The sequence below is a fragment of the Haliaeetus albicilla genome, chromosome 3, assembly GCF_947461875.1.
Source record: "Haliaeetus albicilla chromosome 3, bHalAlb1.1, whole genome shotgun sequence".
In the NCBI taxonomy this organism is placed as follows: Eukaryota; Metazoa; Chordata; class Aves; order Accipitriformes; family Accipitridae; genus Haliaeetus; species Haliaeetus albicilla.
The window spans coordinates 27578185-27587752 of NC_091485.1; positions in this window are offsets into that span (position 1 = coordinate 27578185).

Here is a 9568-nt window from a genome sequence, read left to right on the forward strand (position 1 = left end):
AGTTTCCTACAGAAAGAAAGCTCAGTCAAAGAATCATGGAGCTTAAGATGAGATGGCAACAAAATATTTTCTAGTTAACTTGATCTATCATAGACCATTACACTTGATCTTATGACACATTTCATGAGTTCAATCACTTACATTTGGTTAAATACATTTTACAAAAAGCATCCTTGCTTAATTTGAAAACTCATGGGGTAGAAAATCCACCCATTCCCTTGGTAGCTTATTCCGAAGACTAATCATTTTCATCAACAAAAATGGTCTTTGTCTCTAAACTGAGTTTGCACGAATACATCTGCCATATAGTCATTCTTATTAAGCTATTCTCTCCCCGATTAAAAAGCCTCTTTTGCTTCTACTGTATCCCCATGAGGATACTTATATAATGTGAGCAAGTCATCTTTTCATCATCCGTTTGATAAGCTAAGCAGATTGAGCTCTCAAAGTCTCTAACTCCAAAGAAATTTCTCTAACCTTTTTTTTTTCAGCTCTTGTTTGTGCCTTCACCACTTTTTCAACATGCTTTTTTAAATACATTTTTAATATTGGACTCCCAGCAGGCATATTCTGAAGTAAAAGCATTTCTTGTAGCACACCTAGGTATTGAATTAGGCCTTCTTACCACAGCATAGCATTGAGGAAGCATTCCTCCTCACTTCTCCACAATAACTCCTCAGTCCTTCTCAGGATACAGACCTTATCCTGTAGATAAGTCTTGTTTCACTCCGAGACATGAAATATTGCAGACATTCTGTCTGACAGGGATCATGCTAGAGAACAATCCAGTCATCTGTGTTTGGACATCCTTTCCTCAACCTACCAATTTAAGTCATGTTCAAACTCTACTGGCAGCGAGTCTGTATTTACTTTCAGATTTACTTACTGAGGAAAATCCTGAGGCACATGAGGCCTCACAGCGATCCTTTCAGATCCATGCCAACTGCTGCTGTTACTACTCCACTAACTACTTTCAGAGATCTATCAGCCAGGTCCGAATCCCTTTACAGCTCCATGGCTAACGTATGGTGGTAATGCTTTAAACAAATGTCACTCAGTTGTGTGGTAGAGCCTCTAGAAACACATTGCTCTGTGCCACTACCTCTGTCAGCCAATGTGTAAACTTAAACATTAAACCTGTACTGTGTTGTTGTTGGTTTTCTTTTTTTTTTTTTTTTTTGGCAAGGCTGAGGCTCAGCGGCACAGTGTATTTGACATGTGGCCCAGTGGTAGGAATTTGTTCTTTGTCCAAGCCATCTGCTGTATGTAATATAGTGATAATATATATAATACATATATAGATTCATAGCCATAGGATTTATACACCTAGTGGAAATGTATGCCATGAATGGGCTTATGCAGTATGTTCTGAGAAAGGCAGTTTTGCTTCAGACCATTCAGGCTATCTTTGTAGTTTACAATAGTAACTGTCTTCTTAATACTATGTATTTTGCAGAGTTTTTCTTCCCTCTCAACATTAATACCTTCTAAAAGCTGAAACCTCGGGCAATAGAAGTGAAGATGTTGATCTTTTTTCTATGCAGAGGTTCATCTTTCACTGAACTGACTGAAAAGCAGGGTCTGACTATGAATATTTACAAGGTCAAGCTCTTTTGTCCATAAGCGTCTAACGAAAATCTGACAGCATGTTTTTCTTGAAATCCTTTGTAGAACATTAGTTTCATTTCTGACAGTTTTCCGTGTTTACGGAAAAAACTTGCTTGAAAAAAAATTAGATGAAGCCTAATAACTTGTGATATAGATGCCACATTTTTACTGGACTAGGTGACAGTTTTTAAACTCAGAAATGACAATTGGAGTTACTCAGTCTCTTTTACAGCAGAAGCTGTACTGCTTTGGAGATTCTTGCATTGGTTCAATTGTCAACAAAGATAATAGAGATTAATACAAAACCCAAACACTTCTTGCTGCCATCCTCAGCTTTACTGACACCAGCTTATAGCCACTGCATGGACGGATGGGCAGTTGGTTGGTGAACATATGAGAACTGATCAGTTAACAATGCTTTGTCTTCAGCTACTGAACTCAAGTGAATGTGCTGTGGGAGCACATGCAGCCATAGAAAACAGTCTTTTGAGGCCCATAGGTCTAGTCCAGTATTCACATGTATTGGCAACCCACAGGGATGGAGGGAGAGTGGCAGATGCAGTCTGCAAACATGGGATGAAATCAAACACAGGGCCAGAGGGCTCTCCTGCTTTATGCTACTTTCACATCTCGTGTTTCTTTCTAAGCAACATTTTCTAACCTAACCTCCATGACTGCCTTCTATGGGCACTTACAGATTGGCAAGCTGCTCTTTTGCAAAGCCAGCTGAGGGAAAAAAGCTGCAAGCTGTGTGAGTAAGTAAAAACAATACCAGAAGACATTTATTCCAGAAGACTGGGGATAATAAATATTTTTTTTTACTTGTTTGCACACCTATCTTATTAATACAGAGCAACTAGTTTGAGACCATTCTTCATGGCTTAACTTTTTTGACTCACCAGTCTTCTCTTTTCCTGCAGCCACGCTTTGGATAGACTGTAGATAGACCTGCTGTAAGTTGTTTACAGTGGATTTCGTGTCATGTAGAGAACTGTTTTTGTGAAGGCAAGTATTGTATTAAATCAGTGTTTGAAAAAGAGGCTGATATGACTAATCATACCTCTTCAAGGATACAAGCCAAAAAAGTCTGATCCTTGTTAAAAATAGATCTACCTTTGTAAGAATGCATGCAGAGAAAGGGAAATTTCTGAGGGGTTTATGATTTCACATGTCCTCTTTTGTATAAGCTAAACATCTACAATACCCATCTGATTTTCAGTTTCACCCTGCATACTTGACTGACATGAACATATTTTTCTTACTAGCGGCGCAGCAGAACCAACATGCCAGTGAAGGGATTCTTTTCAGCTACACGCCTCACCAGCACCATTACTGGTGAGGCTCCCGCTGCGGCGTCGCCGGTCTTTGGGGTGCAGGAAGGGGCACAAAACCACCCAGCCTGGTCCTCAGTGTTGCAGGGTGGAGTGCAGTCTCGCCATGCCATTTTTCCTGTCCAGTGTCAGAAACTTGTAATTCATCCTTAAAAGCTCACCCTGATCCCAACTGCATTGCCTCAAAGAGCTGACAGTGTACCTGAGAAATTGTAGGTATTTCCAAGTTTCCAAAACCATGAAGAAGTATAAAATGCATATAAAGTCCTAGTAGCCTGTAGCCAAGAAAGTTCTTATTTTCTTTTTTTTCTTTTAAAATTTTTTTATTTTTTCTTTTATTTTCTTTTTTCTTTTCTTTCTTTCCTTTCCTTTCCTTTCCATTTTATTTTACCCTATTTTAATTTTATTTATTCATTTATTTATTTTTACTTTTATTTTTTACTGGAGTCAGGATGCTGAAGTGGAACAAAGATGGAGTCTTGGAGGAGAAAATAATCACCTGAGTTACAAGCAAGTATAATTTGTTGGAAAAATGGGGAATTTAAGCCACATTCAGAAAACAAAGTGAATGTAAAGCAATAGGGATCATAGTGTAGCCCAACTATCAATCAATTAGAAAAATGTGTCAGAAATTTCTGTCGTGATCCAGAGCAAGGAATTTTTAGACAGGAGTCCATCCTGATTAAGTAATGAATAAATAAAATACACACCTTTCCCCACTGTTTCTTTGTGTGTAGAAGATACTGAAAGTCCTAGACCATTTCAGAAGTTTGGGCACACCATTGATTCACTTTGGGTTTTGTGATGAGGCCAAAAAGAAAAAGAAAAAAAACCAAAAAGAGCCTGGGAAACCCTATAACTGTCCAGTCTCAGTGGTTTTGTTACAGTGCCAAAATAAGGGGTCAGGGCATAATAGCACTAGAAAAGCTCACTTGCTGTGGATTTTACATAACGAGTTCCCAGCGTCTCTCATTCAGCCTGTGCCTAGTTCTGCAACCAAGACAGCACAGAGAGCAGATTTCAGCTATAAAGATGTCAGTAGGAGAGCTTGTTTTCCTTTGGTAAATTGCAATAAATTTAAGAAATGCCTCAGTGCCTGCAGGGGCAGGGGGAGCGGAAAGCAAAACTGAAAATGCTAAATAGAATCTCTCAAAATGTCCCAAAATATTCCCTGTCCTTCTCCTTGGCTTGCTCAGAAAGGTATGGGTTTGGCAAAGTAGCCTCTGCTGCTTCCAGTTAAAGTATGTTTAGGGATATGTTTTTATACTAAAAAGCTGTTAGGCATGGTTTCCTAAGAATTGGGTCCTTCAGCCACACTTAGGAGGCACCCTTGGGGCCACCTGCTTTTCACCCAGTGGGGCCACCTGGCAGCTCCTATTGATGTGCCCGGCAGCAGCGATTGCTCAGCCCACCAGAAAAGTTTTGCCTGCTTCCTCCAAAGGCCGACTGAGTAGCCTAACGTGTATCAGCTTAAGCTGGAAATTTCAGTCTTAGCATCGTTGTTAAGTAAAGCAAGGCAGAAAATAAATTGAGAGCCAGTTTCTGCGTGCAGAGGCAGTGCAGTGTCCTGGCCCCACTGCAGCCACTCGGCTGGAGACAGCCGAAAGGTTTCAGGGAGAAATGGGGAAGGGAATTTGTTGGCAGCCTGACTGAGACATAGAACAATTCCGTCTAACTTTGGTTCTGTGTTTGTGTTTTTCCTGCTAGTCAGGAGGACCTGCAGGGATCACGAGGATTTTGAGAAACATCCTCGTCCCTTGGAGCTGAGCTTTTGCTGTGCTGCAGTCTTAGGGTACTTTCACCAGAGATACAATAGCAAAGAAGCAATTTCTTATTGTGCACTGTCACCTCCAGCCACAATTAACATTTTGCCTTGTCATTAGAGGTTTTCCCTCTATCCCTTTTCTGTTTTGCCTTTTTGTTTCTTTTTTTCTTTTTAAGAGAACAGCAGAAGTCACAGCAAAGGTGACAGCTGGTGTCTATGGCTTGGAGTGCATTATAGGTGGTAAGACCATAACTTCCTTGAAAGCAGAGAGATGCTGCAAACCCTTGCCCACTTTCCCCCTACCAAGCTCTCCACCAGGGAACCTCCCTGCAACCTGCAGCTGTACCCAGGATCAGAAGCCAGCACAGCTGCCCAAACTGCAGACCCATAGACCTGGCAGCATCCTCCCCCAGGCAAGCTAAAGAAGCAAAAAGAAAACCTGTGCAAGAGGTAAACTTGCAGTCCCTGCAAGTAGCTTAGGTTCGTTTGGAATACTGTCGTGGCTCTGCAACATGCTAACAAAATGTTTATGTGCCTATACAGCATAGGATAGTTTTGCATATACAGTGCTACCATGTTCATTCTCTGCTATTGCCAGAGATGAAAACAGAGTTAATCTAAGTTCTGTCTGTACATCCCGAGCAATAGGAACTGTGTCTTTAGGGAGTATATGTATCTATCTATCTAAATATACATTTAAGATGCTTAAGGTCAAATGCAGGACTTAAGTTTAGTAGCTCCCGCTACCATTGTTGAGAAACATTTGGCTGAATGTTATGAGGCTCATGTATATATATAGTGTGGGCATGTGCGTTTATAAAACATGCATGCATTTATACGTGCATTTGTGCAAGTTTGTGGGGAGGGAACTGCTATGTAGTTGAACTCAGCTCTTTGAACACACATTGTTTCTTAGATGAATTGTACTCGTCATTCCTAAACCTTAAAAGTCTGTCTCTGTGTGTGTCTGCTTTTATCAAGAATGAGATAATTTAATAGGGAGGTGCTAGTCTGCCTACATCCAGTTTTACACCCAAGTAGCTAGCTTGGGAAAATTAAAGGGTTTAGCATTTAATATCCTACTGACATGTATTTACAATCCACTGAGTGTTGATTTACATCTCTGTGTGCCGAAATGCCCAGATAAACCTGCTCTGCTCCTACATCCTATGTCTCAGAATGCTGTTTCTTGAATGAAAATTACATGGGACACTTCAAATTTGCAAATCTTGGGCAATGAGCAGTATTGGGAGGTTCTGTGGAAACTGTGGTTTCTGGAAGGAATTTGAGAAAAAAACCCTGAGATAGGAGGACTTTCTACATGACAGGGACAAGACAGATATATCTGCACAGATGGTGACTGACAGTACCATACTCTCAGTCAGGCTTATTAGTGCAGCCTCAGTGCCATGATAACATAGATGTGCTGGACTGGAGCTGGCTTACACTTGACAGCTGAGAGCGAACCCACAACTGGTCTCACCCATTTGTGCTGACATACTTAAAGAGGGCGGGAAGTTGTATGAGGAGACAGAGGAAATGAAGAAACAATCACATATACTAAAAAAGAAGTTGGTCGTGGCCTTGAGATTTTTCCCTTTCCTTTTGTAAGGACTCTTTCCCCTCGCTCAGGGTTGTTAATCACATCACTTTCTGAAGACAAATAGAAGAAAGCAACATAGTCTGTATCAAGACAATCTCCGTGTTATTAGTAGCCTCCACAGAGCCATAGAAGAAGCGCCTATGTTAGTAGGAAATAAATCCTGAGAGTGTCTAGCAGCCAGGTAAACTGGAGACTGTCACAAGGGTTGGCAGGGCCTCAGGAAGGGCTGGGGGAACACGGCCCTGGGCACTGGGTTATACAGCCCTTGAGTTTGAGAGAAGGCAGGAGTTTGCACACATGGATGGAATCCACTGCTTGTGCAGAACTCTCTAGCTGAGCATCACTTTATTTAGGGCTACTGCACCAAAATAAAACAGCTTCTCTTTAATTGGGCTCTGAATAAAATGAGACAGCAAGATTCTCGCTCTGTGTCTGTCTGCTCTCCTCTGTACAAAAGGAACTGAAGGGGCACTTTCCCCTGGTCAGACAACCTGGCACTGGTTGTATGCTGAGGCAGAGCCTGGGCAGGCTTGACAGATGCACACTGTTTTGAAACAGAGCTTGCATTCTTAAGGCTGCCAACTGCCCAGAACAGAGCTGAATGATGCACTTCTCGGCTGGAACAAAGCTGGGAAGTCCCTGGCTTCCTCCAAGCCATTGGAAGTAAAACATAAAGGAAGGCCATGAACATCCTGTGAGTTAAATTCCATACTAATACCTAATTTCTAATCACAGTTATCTATCCACGTAGTTCAATGATTTTAGGAGAAGGCACATGGTTTAATTACCTTCCTATTTACAGGACCCCTTTATCAGTGGGGAAATTGAGGCAGGGAGCAGTTCATGTTTGTCCAACAACTCCATGAAGTTATAGAACCTGGAGGAAGATCCAGGTCTCTGAAATCCAAGTCTGTTACTCCAGCCACAGCGCTACATCTAACATACAAGAACCCTGTGGGACTCACTGCAGTTAGCTACAGTGCCAAGAGCTCAACAGTTCTCCCCCAAAATAGATATTTTTATGAATACCAAATTTAAACTAAGACATTCTCATTAAACTAAATATGACTGTTTCCTCCACCCACCCACATACACACATTTCACAAGGCAAATCAGTCCCAGGTATGTGGGTTTATGGACAGATTCCCTTTGCTGAGTCACTTAGTTATACCCCCCCAGTACTCTGCGTTCCTGCACTGCCCTCTGAACTGTAAATGAACTGGTTGATACAGGACAGGTGCATCTGTATTTTTTATGAAGTGTCATAATTTATGGTCTGATTTTGGACATTAGGTTCTGAGGCCAAATTAATTTAGTTTTGAAAGCATCACAGCGGGTTATACAGCTGATAAACTGGTATTAACATTACAGTTAAAAAGACTTATCTGATGTATCATTAGCCTGAAGGCACATACAACAAAGACTTTTATATGTAACCTACATATACAATACAAAGCTCTAGTAAAATAATTTCCTCTCAGACTTTTGCAAAGTGTCATACTGTAATTTTCATTTAAATTTAAACTACATTTAAAATTAAAGTGGTGATCTCCAATGACACATCACCAAACTAGAACAGCCTGAGGCAGGAGTAGCTCCAATAAATTTGGCCTTTTGGGGAAGTTACACCAGAGGACATTTCAAGAGGTTGTGCCATGTTTGACTGCACTGTAGCTGCACACCTCTGACACCCAGCAAGCAACAGTGTAACAGCAGTTTCAGAAGAGATGAGCATGATGGCTGTGTCTGAGCTTTGCAAGCCAAGTCCTACCTGGAAAAACAAAGCTGCCTTATGTTGACAAATATATCAGAATTTGAGAATGCACACCTATGCAGTTTAATTCAGTTTTTATTTTTGTTTATTAATTAAAAGTATTTTTACTTTATTGTTAAATAAAATAAATTTATTTTATTTAGTACTGATTCATTTTAGGTGGAACATTAGCTTCCAAAAATTAAGTTTTTGTTTCAGGAGGGAAGCACAACTGTCTAGTGTTTGGACGAGACAAATGAGCCAAGGGAGCACTCTCCTCCTGCTCCAGCCCTCCCACAGACTTGCTGTAATGCCTTTACAGCACATTTGACTTGCCCTGACAACCGACCTGCATTAGAGAAGTGCTTAGAGATCTTCAAATGAAGAAATGTTCATAACTAAAAAGCATTTACTGTAATGAAGCCCCTTAAAAGAGGCTCCGCATGCTGCAGCTGATCTCCAGTATAATTGCACCGAATGTTGTGGAGTATATTTTCATTCCTCTTCTGCATATGTTCAATATAATTTTCTGAGTAAAACAAACATCTGTGCACAGTTGTGAAGGTGGGATTTTATACTAGTTATAGTGGATGACCTTCAGTTTTTTGTTTTTGCCTAGCAGTCTTACAAAAGACAAGCCAAGTTGCAACCCAACCTCACACTTTGACCTTTTAAAATTTACTTTTAAAAATAGAGGTTATCTTTTATGCTGCAAATTATGCCTTTATCTCTTATAATCCCATAAGTCAGATATCACAGTCCCACTTCAATTATGCTAAACTCTTATGTTAATTTTAAATCATGTAACTTAATTTCTGGCAAAGCAGGCTGGTGATTTTCAAAATGTGGTTAATGAGGCAAAGTACAATCTAGATTCTGCTACTGAGATGATCTGAATCCCTTAGGTCGCTGAAGATGACTATGGAGAGGCTCTTCTTTACAAAAGTCTGGTTTAGATTTTCAAAAAATGAATTTTTAAGTGCAGTTAGGGGCTATGAATTTTGAAGTTGAGCATACAAAGAAGTTAAATTACTTTCACTAGAGCCATAGAACAACAGTGCGGCTAAACCATTATGCTTCTGTGCACATGCATGTTTTAAAGACCTTAAGTAGTGTCCTCCCCTTTCAAATCACAAATGCAAACTGTACCAGATTTTCAAGATGACAATCCAGGGACCTGATGTCTATGTCCATGGATGCATGCAAATCAATGTCATTTTCCCTCTCATTTGCAGAAGCCAAACATTTGCTAATAACTTCTTTCAGCCCCCCTTGATTCAAACAACAGCTTTATCTAAGACCAGTTAGTAGATGAAATCTTAAGAGACTGCACAGCTTTTTCAATACAATTACATCCCCCCACCCCCAACTTCTGTCATTCCCTGATCAGAATGGCTGAAACTTTGTCACTAAGGGAAGCTCAAGGTGAAGCTTAAGTTCTTCAGAGACTTTGCCATTTACTACTATTTATTTTTCTGAATTAAAGAATTCATATGAAACTCATATGG